Raw genomic sequence first — 23,126 nt, 5'->3', positions numbered from 1 at the left:
GCGCCTGAAAATATCTTCAGGACTAAATATAGTGTTGTACTATCTTATCCAGTAAGTAGTGCAACACCAAGGCAACTCGTGGCAAAGGTGGAGAAATATTTTCAGGCGCAAACTTTGTTTGCTCTCACTGGGATAAAGGATTAAACTAAATCTATTATAGTCTAACCTAGTGATAAATAAATTTTCAACATCTTTCTCTAAATCCAGAGTAATTTTTAAAAAAAGGTGATAAACCTTTTGGCAACTCCCATAGGCACAGATGACTTGCTACTGCTTCTGCCTGGTATCTCCAGCTCTGGGCCTGGCTCCCACTGAAGAGACCTCAATAAAGGTCGAAACTAGTCTGGGTAGATGGCCAATCCCTTTAATGCATAACAGTATACATATCCACATAGGAAATGTGTTTTGCATTATGGGAGATACTGGGTTAGAAGTGCCTGGTAGCTTGCTCCACCTTTGCCACGAGTTGCCTTGGTGTTGCACTACTTACTGGATAAGATAGTACAACACTATATTTAGTCCTGAAGATATTTTCAGGCGCAAACTTTGTTTGCTCTCACTGGGATAAAGGATTAAACTAAATCTATTATACACTAAAGAACTAATACGATTTTTAAAGTCCTTGTTTATAGGATTTCATTAACAGTTAAATGAACAAATGTAATTAAACATGGACATATTTATTTCTGAGGATTTTAACATGTTACTTTTCGGGCGATTTTCTTTTTATATTACTTTACACATTTCAAGATACATTTACGTTATTTACATTAACAAACGGGATATTGTAAAGGCGTTTTTAAAGGACAGACACATGAAGATTAAAACGAGATAGAAAAAGGAACGACAGCGAACAAATTCATCTCAGTATTTAAACTTATATAATCTGAGGCATCATCATCGAATTTAATAATCTGACGGAATGTAAACTATTTCTCTTGAAGGTGAAGGGATACAGAATCCTTGTCTCTTCACTAAATACAACCTGTGACCGTATGAAAGGCATTCCCTGCACATCAATACTTATAATATACCAAAAAAGATACTAAAAAAACTCACTTTTTCGGTTGCATATCCTTCAAAATACCACGTTCCTACATACACTAATTGTAAACCTGGGTGCGCAAAACATTGAGTTAAAAGATTACCTGTTGTACAGTTAATTTGCTGACCGTCGTTTGCGATATCAACAGATGATGTTTCTGTTACTTTGAACGGATTCAAATAATCCATAAGAGAAGTGAACATACTTTTTTTCAATAATGAGCAGCTCAATTACTACATTTAGAGATCAAATAAATATGTTATTATTTCTTTCTACAAATCGACGAAGCTGCAAGTGCCTATCACTGACGCACCAATCATACACATGTAGTACTGGTAGCGCCCCAGCTGTCGAAGAATCCCGTTACCGTATCGTAAGCTTACGTAATATTTACTGGCCGTTTAAAAAAGTAAACAATTTTTTTTTGTGTTTCGTACAATTATGCAAATATTTAGTACAGTAGAGAGAGAAAGTCCACAAAGAGTGATATTTTGAAAATATACTCTGATATATATATATATAGAGAGAGAGAGAGAGAGTGTGTCACTCGCTTTTGAATTATAATTTCTCTACGTAGCTGTTAATCAACTTTAATTTTATGTTTGTTTGTTTGTTCGTTCGTTTGTTTGTTTTACAACCCATGTAAGGGAACACTGTAATTTTGTCATGATGAGGCCATGAAGTATTAATTATACATAAAGCAATTATGAAAATGCCGCTTTTCGTAATAGCATTCTTGTAAAGTGACGCTATTCATTATCACTAGAGCAATTTTTGGTATGCATCGAAGACATATAATTTTATTGTTAACTTTTACCTTTTAACTTATTGGGCACTACATTAACAAGACCAATATTTGAAAAAATTGGTTGAAGCAACTAAGGCTACAAGGCCAGTGTATTATATCAAAATGGAGGAGAATGAGAAGTTACTTTCATAAGTTTGGAGCTGAATTGTGTGTATATGGATGCTGACCAGTTGCTTGTATTAATGTGAGAGGCAGGTTTTTTTTCGTGCAGAGTTGTGAATGATTGGAATGCCTTGCCTGAGAGTGTGGTGTCTGCAAGGAGTTTGAATGTGTTTAAGACCCGGTATGATGAGATGTGTGTGAGATAAAAGGACCTCCTAGATGAGTCTTTGACTCCATGAGGTCTTGTTTAATAATAATAATAATAATAATAATAATAATAATAATATATTACTAGATGAAAGGAGCAATGGTGGTGGGTACTTTAGAAACAGCGTCCATGAATAAGCTGATCATATTTTGATTTTCCCTAACCGGGACACTTCTATACAAGACAATAACAACCAGTATGACAAATATATTAATATTGACTTTTAAGTTTAAATGGCATCAACATAATTGTACATTTAGGCACCGTTCTTCCATGAAAAGCAAACAAAACAGGTTTACTGTTAACTTAAAAAACATTAAAAGTATTTTACTAATTATGTATATTTTAAATGTCTATTTTTTTTTTTTTGGAATAAAACTGTTAAACTTTAAAAATAGTTTTAGTCTATGAATGTTGATGAGATTAATGATTATTTTAAACAATGTTCGTAATATTTTTATCCACTGTCTTTATTCCTTCTGAGCTGTAATATACCACTCATATTTATCACTTGAGGGAACCTTCTTTAAAAATTGTGTAGTTTTTTATTTTGTCATAGAACTGTGTGCAGGTGAGTCCAATATTAATTTTACAATACAATAAACTTCTAAGAGTTGATTCCAATATTCTACTTTTTTCTTCTGACCAAACATTGTTCATCACTGAAAATATTCTTTCGACTGGAGCAGAAGTACCACGAAAGCAAAATATGTATTCTAAGAGGTTACACAAATTTATCTTTTGGCTCTTGAAATGGGAGAACAATCCAACTCACTTTTCTTCACTAGTCAAGTTTTCTTCTGTTTGCCTCCTATTTTCTTTTAAAAAATTCTTAGCAATCATCACCAGTTCATCAAAAAGATTATCCAAATCTATAGCTTCAAACCCAACTGCCTCATTAACTTTTTCTGCAGATTTTTCTACATCAGGCCATGATAAGGTGTTATTGTTGACTAAAGCAGAGGATCTGGTGTTCTGCCTTAATGGTACAGTTCTCATAAAAGGCATTAACTTCTTGCATGACAATTGTACTGTTAATCTGTCCCTCGTCTTCAAGTGATTGTAATAGTTTTTTGGCTCCCCATGGCAAAAATCTACTTTCTAGCCTTTTCTAAATGTTTGTTCTCAGCTTTTCAAGCTCAATGGTCACTTCAGTTGCAGTTGCCTTAGTTGTCTCTATAGCCAAAATGGTTTCATTGAAGAGACGGAGCTGTCCATGCACAAACTACATATACATTTCTCCACACTCACTGTTGAAAAAATTACTTATAATCACTGGACAGTGCTCTAGTGAGCAGTAGTAAGACTTCAGACCTTCATACATATGAAGAAATTGTTCAATAGCTGGAAGGAGGGATAAGAATCTTGTATTTCCATGTTTCAGTAATTTCCTGTATTTCACTTGTGCAAAGTCACAAAAATCTTTCAGCTGAGATATATGAATGGTATAAATGTAAAAATACATGTACACTTTAACAATCAAAGCTTCAATGTCTATTGGAAGAACATCTACTGAAGTTTGTAGACAATTTTGGACAATATGTGCCCCACAGCCAACACCAATGTTTCTCCCATAGTCTTTCTTCAAAGAAACAAAGAAACTTTTGTGCAAAAACATTATTTTCACTTTGGCGTTTTACATCTCCACAGTGTTGCAATTATTGCCACAGAATCCAACAATTTCAGTAGATAGTTTGTGTTTCTTAAGTGATTCCGCCACTATTTCCGATGTCTCACCAGGGAGTGTTTCAACATCCAGAAGTTTAACCTTTCTTCCATATTCAGGCATGAAGCACCCACAACGACTGGCAGAAATTTAAGTTCTTTCCTGTTTGATGTGTCTGTTGTAATTGTGACCAAATTACATTTCTCTAAGTTCTCGTAAAGTTCATTAATTACCATGGATCCAATTATGTTCAAGACGATAGCCTCACATTTTGTTCTGGCAAGTGCAAATTTTGGTTCAAAAAGTTTCGAAATCAGTTTAGAAGAACAATCAGAGGTTCTGAAACTTACTCCATGTGAAACAGAATGGAGTGCAAATATTGCTTCTTTAGCTGTGATTGCTAGGTCATTTTATGCAGGATCACTTTTTTTTGAAATACATAGATAATGAAGAACAACTTGCCACTGCTAACAAACCAGCTTTATGCTTAGCAATGTTCAAGTGGTCTTTAATGTCTGACCACCCGCCATGCGCTACAGAGAAAACTGAGGCACAATGATCGCATCGCACTCGATCAACTTCATCACAATATCTCTTAAGAAAAGAAAAGGAAAGCCCTTTTGTAGTTCATCGGTGAACTTACAATTCCTTTTAGGCATGACAGGTATAGGAACAAAGCAGAATTATAACATAAACTAAAGCAAAACACTCTTGGCACACACATCAAGTTCATGTCATGAATAGCACTTGAATCACTATTAGAATGGACGAAAAGCATTGTAAACACACACAACGCTATATCATGGATTCGTGATTTGCACACCTGTACAGATTCTGCGCGTGCATAGTTTCATAGTTAGTAGTGGCCTTGATGCACGTCGATTACACATTCTAGAGTTTAGCACAGCATCATTATTTTTTATAAATTTATTTGTTTTTTGATTTTTACTTCCTCCCACTTATGATAATGTACAATAGCAATAATATGTAATATTATGTTTTCCTGGGACAGGACCTTCAAACCGGGATCGTCCCAGTCAAATTGGGACGTATGGTCAGCCTATCCATGAAAATGTCTGCAAAAATAATCTGACCTGGAAACAGAACATCTACACAAAAGCAGCTGGAGGAGATTGATGAGAGAGATTATTTATTAAGAAGATAGTCTTCTTCTGGATGGAATCAAATGTTCTGAAGGGTTTTGGAGGCATCACCACAAATGTGAGAACAATAATCTAAGATTGGACAGAGATGGAATTTATAAAGTAGTATTTACTACTACTACTACAACAATAACAAAAAACTGGGTATTCTTTTTTTTTTTTTTTTTTATGGACATGATGTTTTTGTGCCATGATAGGCTACATGTGAAAATCAATCCAAGAAGAGAAAACTGATTTTGGATGGCGATTAAAATATCAAAAGTGAGAGGGATAAAGCATGAGTTTCCTTCTAAGAAATATGGCAGGATTACAATCCAAAAGTTCCAAATTCCAAAATCACTAAAATTCATCAGATTATCTTCAACACTTGACGATGGCATGGAGACCAGTGTTTAAGGAATTAATTATTATTATTAACATCTGACCTCCATGGAATCAGACGCTCGTTATGAGAGGTACACACTATCACACGCAAAGCTCATCCAACTGTGCCTTAAACTGATTCAACGTGTCTACATTCACAATGCACAGGCAATGCATCCCACTGAACAACCACTCTCCACACTCCTCTAATCACACCATCCTCATACAATTTCCAGGGGTGGCCTCTTGTTCTAAACCTCTTCTGCCATTCTTTGAAAAATTTTTCTTCTGAGTCAACTTGATAATCCCTGACTAACTTATATATGACTCAATCATGAGGCTTTGCAATTCACATTCTTTCAATCTGTCTTCATACTCCATATTCTAAAGACCACTGACCAGCTTTGTGAATCTTTTCAGGACCCTTTATAATATATCCTGGTGACCAAATCTATGCATAATAATCCATGGGAGGCCTAACCAAGGCCTTATACAATGGAATCAAAACCAATTTATTTCTACATGTATAGGTCCTCTGCATCACTGCCATTATCTGATTTGATGACTTTACAACTTGTGCAATGTGGTTCCTGAATTTCAAGTCTTTGTCCACCACCACCACCACACCCAATTTCTTATTTCCTCTACCTCCTTTAAAGTTTCCTCACCAAATGTACACTTTGCAACACTGACCTGACAGTTAAGCCTAACCTGTCCATTCATGCAATCTATTCAAGCCTCCTGTAAGGCCATAACATCTGCTTCAGTCCACATTGCACTCCCCAATTTTGCATCATATTCAAATAGTTACAAATTACCAGTTAAAACCATTCCATATCATTAATATACAAATTATATAACAATGTGCCGAATACAGACCCCTGCAACACACAACTAGTGACTTTTTCCTCTTTTGCAATGCTGCACCCCCACATACAACTTTCTGATACCTATCTGCAGCCAGTCATCAATCCAATTTGTTAGTCTGTTATCCAATCCCATCTATTTCAGTTTATTTAACAGCTTGTCATGTAGCAGTCTAAATATCTAAGTATACCCTGTATATGCATCTCTCTTGTCCAAGACATCTGTCACCTTATTATAATACACAAGTAAGATAATAAAACATGATCTCCCATACTGACAACCACAGAGAATACTGCAGTTATAGTTATCAATCCATTTCTATATCAAAGTACTCACCAATCTCTTCAGTACCTTAACCACCACTCCGGATATACAGTTAAGTCTATGATTTGTGGCCATAGCCTTATCACATCTTTACACAGTGGAACAATGTTGCATTTTACCTTCTTTCTACTCATTTTGGAACTGTGTTGTTGTAAGACATGCCAATGCTGCTGCTAATTCCCTGGAACATTTCCTTAAAGCACATAGTGCTATCTCATCAAATCCTATCACCTTATTAACACCAACCAAGGTTATTTATTTCCTCATAGACACAATTAAACAACAAAATTACACGATAACCACAGTAATTAACTTTAATGAATAACAGTACATCATCAGTGCCTAGAAACAAGGTCTTGTTTGTAGGCACTGATGATCTACTGTTATTTTTCAGTACAAAATATCTGTACTTTCATTTCATTAAAGTTAATTACTTTGGTTATCATGTGATTTTGTTGTTTATAGTCATGCCACAGGTACCTTTAAAGATTAGACTCACAATTAAACCATCCTCTGCTATGTCCTCTACATTTGAGTTTTTCACGATTTCGCCCTAATCAAGATGAAACATCACATCCCTATAAATTTTTTTAAGTTTTTTTTTTAAATTTTTCAAATTTTCAAGAAGAATACAAAGAGGAGTACATATCAATACTTGAAGTAGAAAAACCATGAAAAGGTAGCTGGAGTAAATGATATTCGACCAGAAATGCTTAAGTATGGAAGTATAAAAGTTTTGCAATGGCTACACTGTATAATTCGGAAGGTCAAATTCTCAATGATTGGAGTAGAGCTCTCATAGTACCCATTTATAAAAAGGGGAATAAACCTGAATGTGAGAATTACAGAAGAATTTCTCTACTAAGTGTTTCAGATAAGATTTATGCAAGCATACTTGAAAAGAGGTTGAGAAAGATTGTGGTAGAGAAACATGGAGAAGAACAAGCTGGATTCAGGCCAAATAAAGGTTGTCAAGATCAAATTTTCACTTTAAGACAAATAGTTCAGAAACTGTAGGACTATGACAAGAATCTTAAGTTTTGCACATCTGGAAAAGGCATATGACAAGGTGTCCAGAAACAAAGCTTTTCAAAACACTATAATTATATGGGATGAATGGCACATTATACTTGATCAGTCCACTGCTGGACAAAGGCCTTCCCCCTTTTTTTTGACCACTTCTTTCTTTTCATTACATGGCCTGCCCACTTCCATTTTCTGGTCTTAACACCAGAAAATACATAGTCTATATTTAAGTTGTCAATCAGCAGTTAGAACTGCAGGAAATAAAGGAAGATGGTTTGAAGTAAAATCAGGGATGAACATTATATGCACTCTTATTTATCATCTGTATGGCCCACATTATGGAGAAAGTGGCATCAAGCCTGATATTAGAAGTGGACATGTTATACTTTGCTCTTTGCAGTTGATGTTATACTCCTAAACACATCTAGTGCAAGTCTCCAGGATTCACAAATTAAATTGAACAACAGTTGTAACAAACTTGGCATGAAAACCAGCAATAAAGAGACCAAAACTATGAAAATAGGCAGGAGAGTAGGAAACTTTGCTGTATTCTGAATGGAGATCCTATAAAACAAGTCATAAATAAATCAGCTATTCGCACAGTTTTCAGTGAAGATGGCAGGTTAAATCTGGAAACAGTCAACAGAATAAGCAAAGGTGGTATGGTGGGTAGCTAGCTGAATAAATTTATATTGAATAGGAGGGGAAAAAAAAAAAAAACCACCAAAGTGGTTAACCTCTCAAGCTATTACGTCTATAGACTAAATCTCGATACGTTTCTGTAATACCCGTTGAATAACATGGATAAGAATTGCAATTTGGTCTCACTATTTCATCCACCTCAGCCGGTAGGGAGGTTAAACCAGTTTTATCTTATGGATCTGAGAGTTGGGTTAAAAATTAAGCACTTGATTCAAGGTTAGAGACCACAGATATGAGGGTTTGAGAAAAATTAGGGGAGTGAAACAATGGCAGAATATTAAAAATGAAGATATTAGAAAGGAACTTGACATTATTAGCATTCAAGAATGCATCAGCTGAGCTAATCTAAGGTGGTATTGGCTACTTCAACAGAATGGGTGAAGAGAGGTTAGCAAAACAGGTGCCAAATGGCAGGAAAGAGACCCAGAGGAAGACCAAAGTCTAGGTGGACTGATTTGGTTAGAAGTGCATTCGATGCACAAAATGTTAGATATGACAATATTGGAGTGCTCACAAGATATTGATATGGACGAAAATTGTTGACAGGATATTAATAATATATAAACATAACCATGTTGTGTTATCATAGTAACTGAACACCTCTTTGGGGTACACATCAGGAAATTAATATTGATGATGAAGTTTTTAATTTATAGAGGATGGGGAAAGGACAAGAGGGCATCCTTGGAAGCTGAGAATGAATGCCGCTAAGACCATGGTGAGAGCTCGTTTTTTCTCTCATAGAATGGTGCGTGTACTTGGAGTGGATTGCCATCGGATGTTGTGCGTGAATGAATTCAAGAACAAGTATGGTAGCTGGTGCATATAGTATGTGGCTTCGAGTCCCTGACTCCCTGGAGGTCTCTCTTAATAATAATAATATCTGGTCACCTAGCTAAACTGGCAATAAGGAGACATATTCCAGAATCATGAGACAAATAGGATTGTCTCATGATTCTGGAATATTCAGTATGAGGACAAATTGAAGGAATGTGGTGTTTAGAACTTTGTGAATAGGAGGAGGTATGATATGATTGAGATGTATAAGTCTGTGAGAGGAGCCTATCAAATAGATATAGGGAATTATTGCATAAGATGAGGGGGGGGGTTGTGAGAATAACAGGTCATCACTGGAAAATTTAGAATGGTCGTGGGAGATTAAAGATTAGTCTAAAATTAGTCTAATTTTAGTCTCCATGGAGCCTAAAAGACTAATTAGTTTTTAGGTTCCATGGAGGCTTGGAAGAAATCCTAATACAGACATTATTATTATTATTATACACCTACAGGGAGTCCAGTTTCTGTATTGAAATTTTTATTATTGTTCTTCACCCACAATGATAATATTTTACAATATGAAAGACAAATATTTGTAATTAATATGTAATTATTTCACTGCAGCATACATGTATTGTTTAAGTAATAAATAGGATGTGAATTGCAGATCTCTCTCTAGGAGGATTTGACTAGATTTTATTTGTGAATACTAATTCAGTGTTGCTAAATGCAATATATTGCACTTTGATATAAAATAAGTAGCTTTTCAGCTATTTATTCTATACGAAATCATATTTAAAGAAATGTGGGATTTTAGAAAGTATTAACAGGAGATGAAATGCAGAGGAAATACTGTAAGTTTCTGAAATTCATTACGACAGCAGATGGAGTAGTACTGTGACTATAAGTATATCATACACCAGAATAAGTGCAGTCTGGATCGGATCAATCGACCGTGAGATGCAGTGATTGATTCATTCAATCCAATATCCTTGGAGGGTAATGGATGGCAATGCTGTAGCTAATGAAGTTCTAACTGAGGCTCGGATATTGCTTTTACCCTCCTGCCATGATCAGAGCTTTAATAGCTCAATAACATCTTATCCCTACACTGTCCTCTACAGATAACGGGGAATATGAAAAGCATTCTTGCTTCGCCCCTTTAAGCCAGTCCTTATAAGGACAATAATAAGTGCAGTCTACTAATACTGAAGACGTGTAATGTTAACAATGAGAAAAGTTTGGGAAAAAATGCGAATTGTACACTTTGGGTGGGCCGAACAACGTGTTAATAATAACACAAACAATGTGTTATAAGAAGATGGTGGTTACGTGCACCGACTCTCGAATGATCCCCCCCCCCTCCGAGGGGGACCTTAGACGAGCGGAATTCTGAACTGGAAGGTTTGGTACACATAAAAAGTATCAATGAGTTTTAAAAAAATATAATAAACGAGGCAATTGGGTTAACCTCCGATGCTATATTTTTAAGTCCATAGAAGGTCAACGATGACGACGACAACACACGGCTAGTGAAAGAGAAAACTGAAATCAATGCCGTCTTTATTATTATTTAAATATATCGCAATTGCAGAGTATTAGTGCCGTGTGTGAACTAGCAGTGGTGACAAGGGAGAAGCTTGTTAATTTATATTAACTTATAAAAAACAAAATGACTATGCCGCACGAAATTTAACTGCTTATATAACGTGAAATTTCATCACCAAATATTTGCTTCGTTCATCATATATAATCAGCAATTTTCTGCAATGCGATCGGTAAGAATGAAAAAGGAAAATGACAAATGCTCGCTTACCAAATAATGAGGATCCTTCGGCCATTTAATTAACACAATACCGACCCACAAGATAAATATATTATGTAGGCAATCACGTCATACCTCTATTTATCAACGTGGGAGATATGCTGCTAAACCTCAAATAAACTTTTACATTATTTCGCAACTGTTAAGAGTTTGCATTAACCATTTAATTGCTTACACAGCCGTTTTTTTTTATAAACTTTTCACTACACATTTCAACTTGTATGTGTGTGTATATGTATATAATATAATATAGCATGACATATATCACAATACCTGTATAATAAATTGATTCGCTAATATTGATTGAAACTTCCTAAGGCAGCGCTGCTTTTTTGGTTCCACGTGATATCTCGGGGCTACATTGTGTTATCAAGAAGTAAACAAAGTTATGTTCATTCTTATCAAGTGAAATACCGACACCAGTTTTGCAAGTGTATTACTAAATGCGTTAAAAATATAACATTATTTTTTAACGTTGCTTCCTTGCTATGATGCATATACTCATACTCAGCATTTCATTTCTTACTACCGTCCAAATGTAATTTATTAAAACACAAATCATCAAGGAGTCAACTGCTCGTGTGAGTTCTGTTTTTTTTTTATCATCGTCATAGCTGCTGAATTTGAATGGTGTTAGAAATGATATCTACTGCCTTATGTATTATTGCTAGAGTAAAGGAAAGGTGTATCCTGACACGAGCAACAAATGTAGTTGCAAGATAGAAAAAAAAATTTTTCTTTTTAATCGCGATATATATATATATATATCGCGATTTTCCAATTGGTTACCGTAATAGCCGATCACCAATAATAACTATAAAACACAGGTGGTTCCTATATGTGTTTCCCCGCTTTAAAGCGAAGATATGGACTATCTGGAATAGAAATGTACACAAAAGCAATAATGAAATTTGTCTTTAAAGTCAATTATCTATAGAGCACTAGTAACCCATCATTTAATAACCTTACAGAACAGCTACTCCTAACTGAATAAAACCATGCGACTTAAGTCACAGGAAAAGTGACGTCGATAAGTACTGCAGAAATAAAAGAATAGCAAACATACAATACATAATATTTCCAAACATTTACACGGCTAACACATGTCAATAAGATACACAATTTATTTAAAAAATCTCCAATACATTTCATCCAATTTAACAGGGACATGATCGGTGAGAAAAGAGAAGACGGTAAGTTAACCACCTCATGTCTCGGTCACATATGGCGGCCAGTGCCGGATTTACGTATAAGCTAAAAAAGCTACAGCTTAGGGCCTCGCAATCTGCCGGGGCCTCAAATAAAAAAACAAAAGGACCAGCTGATGTAATTTAAAACAGTAGGGGGGCCTCTAGGTTTTGTACAGCTTAGGGTCTCAGCAAGTCTAAATCCAGTCCTGCATATGGCGCTACAATAATACACTTTTAGCGTTTAGGGAACTTGTGGAATACATTTTGCAGCTAAAGTAAATAACCTACATGCTATCGTTTAAAAAAAAAAACCGATGATGATGAACAGGCTATTTTTCTACCCACTGTAGGGTGAAGGCCTCTCCCATTACGCGAGGTTTTGGGTCTACTATCTCAATCCATATTGGGAAAGTGTATGTATACTTAGGTGTATGAAGGTAGAAGACAATCACAAACATGCATGCCTATGTGCAGGGATATATATATATATATATATGTGTGTGTGTAGAAAGTATATATGTAATAAGGTGTTTTAACCTTATTATTTAATAAGGTGAAAACACCTTATGGTAACTTGTTCTGGTAAAATACTTATAAGCTCTGTACTACTAAAATCTTGGTATTTCTAGCCTGGCTCCCACTGATGAGACCTTAATAAAGGTCGAAACTGGTCTATGTAGTGCCCCTTTACCTTTAATACAAAGCATCATACATCTCCTCCAGGAGATGTGCTTTGCATTAAGGGTAAATATTAAGATTAGTGATCAGAGCTTATTCTACTTTTACCATGAGCTGCCTTGGTCTTGCACTACGTGCCAGGTCAGCTAGACTTGCAACACTTGCAGATGCAAACTTGACTTGTTTGTCTGTTTGCTTACTTGGGAAGTGGAGTTAAACCAGGTTTAAAATAGCTTGGTATCTTTAACATATATATTTATATATATATATATATATATGTATGTATATATAGCAGTTAATAGCTGGCCTGGTTAGCATATCCACTCTCCAGCAAAGAAGCTATGGGTTTGAATCCGACCATGGATGTTTGTGATTGTCCTACTAACTCTGTGTGGAAAGGTATCTTCGACCCTACCACTTCTTCTAACAAGACTTCTCTCCTAAAACCCAGTGAGATAAGGGAATATACTTTATCTGGTGTTTTTTAATCCCACATACAGAGAAATCGGCCATGACAAAAAAATTTTTTTGTCATGGCCGATTTATAGACAAAAAAATTTGGTAGATGGCGTTGTGTGAGTGCTCTCATACAAGTCCTTGGAGTTATCACAATAATAATAGTAAACTATTATTATTATCAACATTTGATCTCCATGGAGTCAGAGACTCATCTTGGGAGGTACTCAATATTGCATACAATGCTCATCCAACCACTTCTTAAATTGATTCAATGTGTCCACATCCACAACACACTCAGGCAATGCAATCCATTCACCAACCACCCTCCATGAAGAACCTGCTTCTCACTCATTTCCACACACCCTCCTTATACAGTTTCCAGCAATGGCCTCTTGTTCTACTCGCCTCTCCCATTCTATGAAAAGTCTCTTCCATGTCTACCTGATAACTCCTGACCAGCTTATATGTCTCAATCATATCCCCCCCCCCCACTCTTCCTCCTATTCATGAGGCTCTGCAACTTACATTCTCTCAATCTGTCCTTGTACTCCACATTCCAAAAGATCACTGACTATCTTTGTGAATCTTCTCTGTACCCTTTCCAACATATCGTCACCATGAAAACCTAGCGACGAAATATGTGCACAATAATCCATATGAGGCCTGATTAAGGCCTTATACCATGGAATCATAACCTCTATTTCTGCATGTCAGAGTTCTCCGCATCATTGCCATTATTCGATGTGATGTCTTCACAACTTGTGTCCCCTGAATTTCAGGTGCTTGTCCACCATCACTCCTAGATCTCTCATCTCCTCTACTTCTGTTCAAGTTTCCCCACCAAGTGTATACTTTGCATCCCATCATTGCTTACCAAATCTCAAAACCTTACACTTGGCAACATTGAACTGACGGTTCCACTTACCTGCCCATTCATGCAATCTATTCAAGTCCTCTTGTAAGGCATTAACATCAGCCTCACTGTGCATTGCTCTCCCCAGTTTTGCATTATCCGCAAATGGCTGGATATCACTAGTTAAACCCAACCCAATATCATTAACATACAAATTGAACAACAACGGCGGCCCCAAAACTGACCCCTGTGGCACACCACTGGTGACCTTTCTCTTTCCAGATACTGCATCCCCATATACAACTTTCTGATACCTATCCGACAACCAGTCACTGATCCAACACAGAAGTCTGTTATCCAATCCCATCTGTTTCAATTTATTTAAGATCTTGTCATCTGGCAGTCAATCAAAAGCTTTTGCATCTCCCTTGTCCCCCTTAACAAACTCATGCTGATAACCACAGAGAATACTTCTGTTATCAACCCATTTCTGTATCCTACTTCTCACCAATCTCTCCAGGACTTTCACCACAACTCCAGATATACAGACTGGCCTATAATTTGAAGCTACAGCCTTATCACCGCCTTTATGCAGTGGAACAATTTTACCCTCCTTCCACTCCCTTGGAACCTGTGATGTTGCAAAACTCTTATTAAACAGGCATGCCAATGCTACTGCCAGTTCCCTGGAACATTCCCTTAAGAAGCGTTGTGATATGTCATCAATCCTATTGCCTTATTAACATCATGGTTATTTCCTGAAATATCTCCTGCTCACTCACAATTAAGCTATCCTCTCCTATGTCCTCTACACTTAAGTTCCTCATGATTCCACCCTGATCAGGATGAAATACACTTATAAATTGATCACTGAATACACCAACAATGTCTTCTGCAGCAATTACCATTCTACCACTTTCATCCCATAACTTCCATCTTTCCATGATCATTCTTCCTTCTACTTGCCACATATCTAAAAAACTCTCTAGGGTTTTTCTTAGCCTGATTTGCCAATTTCTGCTCATGGTATGGAAGAGTTAGTGTTCCATAAAATAATGAGCAAAGCAGGTGAGATAGCTGTTTCTTCAATTTGTTTCAACAATTTATTCTGCCATGTAAACTCATTAATGGTGAATTTGACAAGTTAATAATGTCTTCAGGGAAATTGCTTGCACATATTGAAGAATCTCTTATAGTGGTATTTTGGTGAACAGGTAAACCACATCAAAAAAAGCATAGTTTCATTATCCATCAGACACAGAAGTTTAATCCCCCCCCCCCTTGCAGCCCATGCTGTTCTTAATGTAAAAACTAGTGTGGCCAATGAGATTTCAAAGAAGGTGAGAAAGAAAAGATGTCTGGCAAGACAGTAAGTGGGACAGTAATACAATCAGTTATTGGGCATAGTGGATAGCCAACTTTATGGACCTTGGGAAGACCACAGAATGATTCACAAGTTTTAGAAATTTATAACTCAATTTCATGAAAACTGGGTTATAAATTTAACAGACTGCTCATTAACAATGAAATGAATGCTCTACCTCAGGGTTCAGATTCTGCCCTCCCTCCTAAATGAATACTTACTTGAATGTGGAAAAAGACATCGCCGACTTGCATACAGATGAAGCAAATTGAATACAGTTTTGTAAAGTATCAAAAGTCTTGTCCACAGAGCTCAAGTGATCTGCTCTGTTAAATGAACTGAAAAAAAAAACAACAAAAAAACTGATGACTAACAGTTACAACAAAAGCACTATTCAAAATATTATTGATACTTACCATTTTTCAGCCAGACTACAATCTGATGTGAACAGAATTTTCATACCTTACCTTAAACAAATGTAGAACAAATAGCAAAGGATTCTTCACAAGTGCAATCTATACACTTCCTCCTAAACCAGCTCAGAAGTTTTCTTTTCTACCATATACCAAGAACAAACTGCCTCTTTTCCTTCATTTACTCCATACCTCCTCTTTTCTTACCAGGTGTCTATTCAACTCCCTGTTTGTTACTTTGGACAAACTCGCCACTGTGCTTGGATTAGAATCCAAGAACTTCAAGACTACATTGCATTTTAGGAATTTAACATCTGGCCTTGCTTCCCTTGCTACTGACACTAGACACAGAGTTCTTCGGAATCGGACTAAGATTCATCATTTGAATAGATTCAAATTTAATTACCTTTTTTTCCTGAATTTGTAAAACGCTATGAAATTGTGAATCTTAACTATTCTGAGTATCTGCCAATATTGCAAAGTTTTGTAAAGTAATTACTGTTAACTATTTATTTATTTTTTAACAATATTGAATAGATTATTTATTTTAGTTGCAGAAGGTTCCTTTGAAAACTCTAAAAGTGCATTCCTGTCAAGGCATCCTTGACCAAGACATGAGATAGTAATCACATGCTACTGACTGATATCTTTTATTCATGTTCTGAATGTAGTTATCAGTCCCCCTGAATGTAGCTATCAGTCATCTTGTACACTGGATGAAATATATTGGAGATTTTTTAAATTCATTCTAAATGAATTCTAAATTCTAATAAATAAATACTTGATTAAATAAATTATAAAAAAATCAGACACAGATAACACAAGACACAAATAGATGAAACTTATTATTATGTGACACCTCCAGGGAGTCTAAAGACTCATCAAGGGAGAGTGTGCCTACAGCATCGAAAGATTGATCCCTTCCAACTACTAACTGCGCTCAAACTTGCTTAACTTTTTGTGTGAGCCATTAGTAGTAGAGGCTCTACCAATCGATCAAGCTTTGCTGGCTTATAATAATATCACCACCAACAAGAAAAAATATAAATCCAATACACAAGAGTATATATTACTACCAATATGGCAGTCAATGAATAAAAGTGAGGAGAACTAAAGCAGCAAATACTAATAAATCAGTTATAACATGCTTATAGAGAAATATTTCTTATATGACTCATATGTTGTATGAGTGGGCTAAGAATTTTTTCCCTTTTTTTAAAATTTTTTTTTTTAAATTAATTGTATATGTTTTTTGTATTTTTATTTATTTTTTATATAATCCAGAAACCCTGCTCTAGAGGCAACGTGGAATATTTTTGAAGCCACTTCAGGCCTCCAATACACAAAGTGATGATATTCATCTCCAACCAAAAGACAATCACAAACATACATATCTACTGTGGGATTCAAACCCACAGTCTGTTGGTTTGTTTGAAATCAGGTATGGCAACCATTCAGCTAAATATGCTTTCCACAGAATCAAGTTAAAAAGCAAGCCCAAGTGTTCCATTGTCAAAAAAACAAAGCCAAGAAGGATGCCAGCTGAAACACCAACAGCACACAGGCCAAGAAAAGGAAAACAAATTAAAATCGGCATGCTATTCTTCTAACACTAAAATGTCAACTGGAGTACCAAGCACCAAAACTACACTAGCATACTACATATCTCATCTATGGCCCTCAAAAAATCTAACCTCCTTTTAAAGTCAGTAAAATAAACATACAGAATTATCATTTCTGACATCAAGAAAATTACAGGAGTTACTACAACTGCTGACACTAAGAATCTCAGGCTTGTTGCTGTTTATTATTAACTTAAACTTTTTAATGTCATTAAAATCGCCATACAAGCTTTAAGTGGAAAAAAAAACTTTTAAAAGAAACTTAAAAAAAAAAAACTAAAAAATGTCATCCAACAATGCTGCATTCAGACATAAAACTGTGAAATAAACATTCCTAACCTCACTCAGAAACACAACCACTTTCCTATGAAAATACAATAAGAATTCAACACAACCACTAGTGGATGTGGCGTTTGCACACCACGATGCTTGGCCGCATGAAGGAAGACTTGATTTCGAGTCTAATTGGCGACTAAAAGAAATTTTTCTAAGCCTTTTTTTGACCGGTTCCCGAGTTAGTCGATCTCTGGCATGGGCAAGTGTGTTTTTTCTCCTGGAAACTCAGGTTTTTCGTCCCGTAAACTCAAGAAAATCGATTGTAGAACCCACACTATTTTCAGACATTAAATATATTGTGTTAGGGTTAAGGACCACGAGATGGCGGCACTTGTTGAGCCCCATTCTCTTCACTGCATGCCGCTTAATTAGTGACAGCCTTGGGTTAGCTATCTCTGATTGGGTACCAGTGGAGATTGAACTGCCCACTCAGTCGTCAAAAGTTAGATAGGGCTAAAAGGCCTCGCCTACTCCCTATACAGGAAAAGGTGTTAGTGGATTATTTTTTAATATATATATATATATATATATATATGCATGGGTGGTCTGAAAAGTTCTCAGCCTAAAAATGAAAAAAAAAAAAAAAAATAATAAATTTATAATTTCAAATTTATTTTTATTTTTCAACATAATCTCCCTTAAGACTAATACATTTATTCCAGTAATGTCTTCATGCACTTCGATTCGCCGGTCATCCAATACCATATTGTGCACCGATCAATGATTTCTGGTGTTGTTACACTTTTTGGACGTCTTTCACGTGGATCATCTTCAAGGCTGGTATGATCACATTTAAACGTGGCAGCCCATTTCTTAATTACTGAAAACGAAGGAGAAGAGTGCCCATAAATTTTTATGAACTTCGAATGAATTTCTTTTGGCGTTAAACCCTTCTTTTGAATGATATAATCACGTAATCACAAGAAAGATATTTATTTAACCAAATATTTCGGTCTGGAAATAGCAGACCATCGTCGGTGGTATTACAAGAACAGTTTAAAAAATATACAAGCTAGAATACTAACAATAGATCGTTGAAATTAGAACATGCCGCGTGATGTTATATCACTAAGTATGAAACGAAATATTTTGAAGTAGAAACATGATTGAATTTGCTATTAAAAAAAAAAAAAAAAAAAAAAAAAAAAAAAAAAAAAAAAATTAATGAGTAATCTTGATTAGGCTTTCCCAGATTTTTGATATAGATATGCAGTCATTACGATTCAGGTTGGGATGATGGAGCAAGGCCTCCACGCTTTCCTTGAACAAACGTTCGAACCTATAACGGGATCTATGTAAGAGGCGCGTTTTGGACCAAAGGATGCTGTGGTCAGTTTCAATCCCGTGTTGAGCCAAACCAGACTTTTCAGGTTTATTGTGAAGAATGGATGATTGATGTTCTTGGATTCTTTTTTCAAGAGAACGTCCAGTCTGTCCAAAGTAAGAGAGATCACAGTTGCAAGGAATTTGATAAACTCCAGGAAGAGATAAAGTTGAGCGTTTGTCTTTAGGAGAAGGAAAATGAGAAGACAATTTGTTAATAGGAGAATACGTAGCTATTAAATCATATTTCTTCAAAATTCTTGCGATAGGTTCTGAAATACCGGAGATATAAGGAATAGGTACTCGACGTATTGAATCTTTGTTGTTTTGTGGAGGATTATAAGATGTAAGAAGACGTTGAATACTTTTTTCAGAAAAGCCATTGAGTTTCATGTGTTGCTGGATAGTAGAAAGTTCTTTCTGTAGATAATCAAAAGTAGAACAATTAGTTTTGGCTCTTTTGATGAGACATTTTATAATTCCTGTTTTTTGACATGGATGATGGGCTGATTCTTTCAGAATATAACGACCTGTGAATGTTGGTTTCCTGTATACTGTAGTTGTAAGAATATTTGAAGATGATCGGATGAGGAGAACGTCTAAAAAAGATAACTGGTTGTTTTCTTCTAATTCCATAGTAAACTTTATGCGATGATGTAAGGAATTAATACTGTTTAAAAAGGAAGATAAAGTGTTTTTACTGTGAGGCCAAATAGCAAATATGTCATCTATATATCTTACCCAAAAAGATGGTAGAGGGAAACTAGATGTGAAGAGGACTTTTTCTAAATGTTCTAAATAAAAGTTGGCTAAAGCTGGAGAAAGAGGACTTCCCACAGCCATGGGAAGTCCTCTTTCTCCAGCTTTAGCCAACTTTTATTTAGAACATTTAGAAAAAGTCCTCTTCACATCTAGTTTCCCTCTACCATCTTTTTGGGTAAGATATATAGATGACATATTTGCTATTTGGCCTCACAGTAAAAACACTTTATCTTCCTTTTTAAACAGTATTAATTCCTTACATCATCGCATAAAGTTTACTATGGAATTAGAAGAAAACAACCAGTTATCTTTTTTAGACGTTCTCCTCATCCGATCATCTTCAAATATTCTTACAACTACAGTATACAGGAAACCAACATTCACAGGTCGTTATATTCTGAAAGAATCAGCCCATCATCCATGTCAAAAAACAGGAATTATAAAATGTCTCATCAAAAGAGCCAAAACTAATTGTTCTACTTTTGATTATCTACAGAAAGAACTTTCTACTATCCAGCAACACATGAAACTCAATGGCTTTTCTGAAAAAAGTATTCAACGTCTTCTTACATCTTATAATCCTCCACAAAACAACAAAGATTCAATACGTCGAGTACCTATTCCTTATATCTCCGGTATTTCAGAACCTATCGCAAGAATTTTGAAGAAATATGATTTAATAGCTACGTATTCTCCTATTAACAAATTGTCTTCTCATTTTCCTTCTCCTAAAGACAAACGCTCAACTTTATCTCTTCCTGGAGTTTATCAAATTCCTTGCAACTGTGATCTCTCTTACTTTGGACAGACTGGACGTTCTCTTGAAAAAAGAATCCAAGAACATCAATCATCCATTCTTCACAATAAACCTGAAAAGTCTGGTTTGGCTCAACACGGGATTGAAACTGACCACAGCATCCTTTGGTCCAAAACGCGCCTCTTACATAGATCCCGTTATAGGTTCGAACGTTTGTTCAAGGAAAGCGTGGAGGCCTTGCTCCATCATCCCAACCTGAATCGTAATGACTGCATATCTATATCAAAAATCTGGGAAAGCCTAATCAAGATTACTCATTAATTTTTTTTTTTTTTTTTTTTTTTTTTTTTTTTTTTTTTTAATAGCAAATTCAATCATGTTTCTACTTCAAAATATTTCGTTTCATACTTAGTGATATAACATCACGCGGCATGTTCTAATTTCAACGATCTATTGTTAGTATTCTAGCTTGTATATTTTTTAAACTGTTCTTGTAATACCACCGACGATGGTCTGCTATTTCCAGACCGAAATATTTGGTTAAATAAATATCTTTCTTGTGATTACGTGATTATATCATTCAGTCTTATGTCGCAAGTATCCTTAAAACAACAAACCCTTCTTTTACGAAAAAATTTTTATAACCGTACGATACTCAATTTTATCCATTTCAAAGGATACAGAAAACACTTTAGCTTCCTACAGCTGTACAAAAACAAAACTACTTGATAGAATGACTTGCAATTTCACATGGATGCTCATGACAGATGTACCAACTTAGGAAAAATAAAATCTTGCCGATAGTGTTCCCCTTTATGGTTGAGGCAGAGAACTTTTCAGACCACCCACATATATATATATATATATATATATATATAACATAATTCCAGTAAAACTAATTATGAGATGCACTACACTATCATATGTAGTGCATCTTGCGATGAACATGAGCTACTCATCTTCTGATTCAAGATGAATAGCTATTCTATACTAACCCCTGGTCAGTTACGAGGGTGATCTGAAAGGTTCTCGGCCTCAACTATAGATGGCAGCACTATCGGCAAGAATTTCTTTTTCTAAGTTGGTACACCTGTCATAAGCACCCATGTGAAACCGCAAGTCATTCTATCAAGTAGTTTTTTATACAGCTGTCCTGAAGCAAACGTGTTGTCTGTAACCCTTGAAATGGATAAAATTGAGTATCATGCGGTTAAACCTTCTTTTACAAAATTCTTTGTAAAAGAAGGTTTAACGGCAAAAGAAATTCATTCAAAGTTGATAAAAATTTATGAGAACTCTTTTCCTTCATTTTCAACAATTGAGAAATTAGCTGCAGAGTTTAAACACAGCCATACCAGCCTTGAAGATGACCCACGTGAAGGACGTCCAAAAAGTGTAACAACACCAGAAATCATTGATCAGGTGCACGATATGGTATTGGATGACCAGCAAGTCAAAGTGCGTGAAATTGCCAAGACTATAGCCATTTCAAAAGACTGTATGGGATATATTTTGCATGAAGTGCAACTGAAAAAGCTTTGCACAAGATGGGTGCAGCACTTGCTCACAGCAGATCAAAAATGCACTCATACGAAAATCTCTGAACAGTGCTTGGAGCATTTTAACAAGAATAAAATTGATTTTGTGCATTGAATTTTTACTATAGATGGATTCATCATTACACACCAGAATCCAAAAAGCAGTCAAAACAGCAAACAGAAGCTGGTTGTTCAGTGCCAAAGAAGACAAAGTCCGTTCCATCAGCAGGAAAGGTCACGGTATCGGTGTTTTGGGAGGCTAAAGGCATTTTGTTTATTAATTATCTTGAAAAGGGTAAAACAATAACTTGGGAATATTATTCCGATCTTTTAACTAGGCTAGATGAAAAAATTAATCAGAAAAGACCCGGTTTGCAGAAGAAAAAAAATCATCTTTCATTAGGACAATGCACTTGCCCACAAAGGTGTTTTGGCAATAGGAAAATTAAGATCTGCACTATGAATTGTTGGAACATCCATCCTATTCCCTAGATTTGGTTCCCTCTGACTTCTATCTTTTCCCAAAACTAAAAATCTTCCTTGCTGGTCAGCGTTTTTCTTTGAATAAAGAGGTGATTGCAGCTGTAGAGGGGTATTTTGTAGATCTTACTGAGAACCACTACAGGGATGGGATAATGGTGCTGGAATAAATGTATTAGTCTTAAGGGAGATCATGTTGAAAAATAAAAATAATTTTGAAATTATAAATTCGTGTTTTCTTTGTTAAGCCGAGAACTTTTCAGACCACTATCGTATATGCAGATACAAATTTAAGGTGTAGCATACTCCATTGCTTTGCACATAGGAAGCTTTTAGTTCTAATTATCTAAAGAGCATTGATAACCTGTCCTTCATATGCAGACATGATATGAGCTTAAAACGTAATACAAACTACACCTTAATATATCTCCATATACTAAAAATCAGTACATCTGAAGTACTAATTTATAATACAC

General features: G+C 35.6%; 1 protein-coding gene and 1 long non-coding RNA gene across 2 annotated transcripts in view; one reads left to right on the top strand and one right to left on the bottom strand.

The window, feature by feature from the left end:
* The window catches only part of LOC150094636 (oxysterol-binding protein-related protein 1-like), a 714,206-nt gene that overhangs the window by 285,664 nt on the left and 405,416 nt on the right, over positions 1 to 23,126 (bottom strand). The window lies entirely within an intron of this gene.
* Positions 11,171 to 23,126, top strand: part of LOC150094637 (uncharacterized) — a 150,024-nt gene continuing 138,068 nt past the window's right edge. The window contains exon 1 of the long non-coding RNA XR_016550147.1: positions 11,171 to 11,457. This is a non-coding gene — a long non-coding RNA (uncharacterized LOC150094637). The remainder of the gene's footprint in view (positions 11,458 to 23,126) is intronic.

The sequence above is a fragment of the Typopeltis vanoorti genome, chromosome 21, assembly GCF_054136105.1.
Source record: "Typopeltis vanoorti isolate ZY-2024b chromosome 21, IOZ_Tvanoo_1.0, whole genome shotgun sequence".
In the NCBI taxonomy this organism is placed as follows: Eukaryota; Metazoa; Arthropoda; class Arachnida; order Uropygi; family Thelyphonidae; genus Typopeltis; species Typopeltis vanoorti.
Note: the sequence above shows the minus strand (reverse complement) of the source record. Positions and strands in the feature narration are given on the sequence as shown.